Genomic DNA, 3021 nt, shown 5'->3' on the forward strand with positions numbered 1-3021 from the left:
CATTCACTACTACGTTTATGTGAAAAGAGAAAAACACAGAAAGTCCCAGAGTATTAATTCTGGATATACATTTATCCTGGAGATTAATTAGTCTCAAAAGACTGTTCCTACTATTTTTACATTCTCTTTTGAGCTCCATATCTGCATCCCTCTGCCTTTTAAAGTTTTAAAAATATTTATTCATTTTATGTGTGTGTGTGTGTGTGTGTGTGTGTGTGTGTACACATACCACAGTACACATGTGGAGATCAGAACAATGTATGGGAGTTTGTTCTTTCCTTCCATCATGTGGCTCCCTCAGAGAGAACTCAAGTCGTCAGGCCTGGAGGCAAGCACCTTTACCCACTGAACCATCTTGCTGTCCCTCTGCCTCTGTAAGGTCTTAATTCTTACAAGGTATGTAACATTCTTTTAAATTTATTTTTGCATCTAGTTTCATGAGCAGTATCAGTCTGTAGTTTTCTTACGATGTCTGTTTGGTTTTGGTATCAGGGTAGTGCTGGTATCGAAGAAGTTAGGAAGACTTTACACTCTCTTTAGGTGTTTCTATCTGTCATTTTTAATTCTAGTCAAAAGAAAATATTTCCCCTTGTTCCTGAATGAAAACAGAGTTTCCAACAGGCTCTATTATCTGCCAATTTCCTTCCATATAATAATAATAAAGAGTCCTTAGATGCAGTGAAAAAAATCACATAAAAGAGTATATGTGTATAATGCATCTGTATGAAACAGGTAAAAATTAATTCATGGTGGAAAAAAATCAAATAATTATTTGTCTCTAGAAGCATAATAACAGATACCAATGGGAAGGGACATGAAGGAATTTTCTGAATTGATAACATTCTGTATTTGGACAAGCATCTGTGTTGTACAAGTATATAATATATATATACATACATATATTTGTTAAACTTAAATGAGGAGCTGGAGAAATAAATGGTTCAGCAGTTAAGATCACTTGCTGCTCTTCCAGAGGATATGAGTTCAGCTCCCAATACCCATATCAGGTGACTCAAAATAGCCTGTAACTATAGCTCCATGGGTTCTGACACCCTCTTCTGATCTGAGTACCTGCACACACATGATAGAAACTCACACAGTACCTATTATACACATGCACATAAATAAAATAAGTCTTTAAAAAATTCATCAGGGGCTGGAGAGATGGCTCAGCTGTTAGGACCAGGTACTGCTTTTGCAAAGAGGACCTGAGTTTGATTCCTAGCACCTATGTTATGCAGCTCACAACATATAACTCCATCTCCAAGGGATCCATGGACAACTGCATATTACTCCCCATATTTATATATAATTTGAAAAATATAAAAATAAATCCCAAAAGACAATCAAATATCACTTAAGATGTAAGTGCTTTTAATTTTTAAAAAATGTTATGTATGGGGCTGGAAAGATGGCTCAGCAGTTAAGAGCACTGACTGCTCTTGCATAGGACCCAGGTTCAATTCCCAGCACCCACATGGGTACAAACTGTCCTTAACTCCAGTTCCAGGGGAATCCAAAGGCTTCTTCTGACCTCCATGGCATTGCATGACATGGGTGCACTCATATACATGCAGGCAATACACTCATACACACAAAATAAAAGTAATAAATAGAATATTTTTTAAAAATGTTATGTGTACGAGTGTACTGCCTGCATGTATACCAATGTACCAACGTGAGTGCAGTGTCTGTGAGGGCCAGAAGAGAACATCTGATCCCTTGAAACTGGAGTTAAGGACAGGTGTTAGCTGCCATGTGGATGCTGGGAACAGAACCCAGATCCTGTGCAAGAACAGTAAGTGCTCTTAACCACTGAGCCGTCTCTCCGGCCCGAGAATAATGTATTTTTGTGTTGCATTAGTCAGCTTTCTGTTCTATAACAAAATACCTGAGACAAGCAACTTGAGGAAATGAGCATTATCATTTTTAAAATGGTTTTGTTTTGGTAACTTATCAAACAAAAATGACATTTTACCATTTCAGGCCCCCTTGAAAGCAGAGAAGTTTTGATGATTGCCTTCTCTATGGTGCTGGGAGCCAACAGTTGCTTAAGTCAGATTACACTGAAACCACCTCAGGTTGCACCATTTAGATAAGCAACCATCTCTCAGAAACCAGGTGGCCTCACTGCGGTTGAGCAACCCTAGTAACCTTAGCAACACTTCCCCCTTTTACAGATTACTTCATTCTTGAAATTTCCCCACCCCTAACTTCTCTTCCTCCTTTTACTTGTTATATAGCAAACAGAAAAATAAAAAATAAAAAGCTTGATCAGACCACCTGTCTGCTCTGTGTCTCTTCTCGTGCCTTCTCTGTCTTCTCGTGTCTCTTGTCCTTCCATTCGTTGGCTCTCTCCCCAGGTCCATGTTGAAGACCTCGTGGCCGGGGGCAACTGGCACCCAATGTGGGGCTGGGGATACAAGGACCCTGACAAACGCCCTTTGCTATGCACAGCTGTGACTCCCAGAACCGCGGCAGAGCCAGATGCTGTGAGTGAAGGTCTGCACAGTGAGCACCGCAGAGCCACCCACCTGCGAGACTGCTCCGTTGATAGAGGTAAGCAAGTGCGGTGCATTCATGGGACAAGCATTGAGTAAGCATGACTTATTCCTCCAAAGACTCAAGGAGTCTCTCAAGACCTGGGGAACTAGGGTTAAGAAAAATGATTTGTGTAACTTTTTTAATTTTGTTGGAGAAATCTGCCCATGGTTCCCTCAAGAAGGAACTATTGATATAAAAAGATGGGGAAGGGTGGATATTGTCTTCAGGATTATTATAGAGGCTTTGGGCCAGAAAAAAATTCCTGTTCAGGCCTTTTCTTAATGGAATTTAGTCAATGATGTTTTAAAGGTTTATAATCATTTTCCCGATATCCAAGAGGTCGTCAAGGAGGGCAAAAGGGCACTTCAAAGGCTTTCAAGGCCCCCCTCCACATGTGGCTTTGTGTCTATTAATATTCCAGAACCTGATGGTCCCACTATTGAGCCTAAAGAGGCCCTGAATATACAGGCAGCCTCC

The sequence above is a fragment of the Nannospalax galili genome, unplaced genomic scaffold, assembly GCF_000622305.1.
Source record: "Nannospalax galili isolate Female #2095 unplaced genomic scaffold, S.galili_v1.0 scaffold779, whole genome shotgun sequence".
Taxonomy (NCBI): domain Eukaryota; kingdom Metazoa; phylum Chordata; class Mammalia; order Rodentia; family Spalacidae; genus Nannospalax; species Nannospalax galili.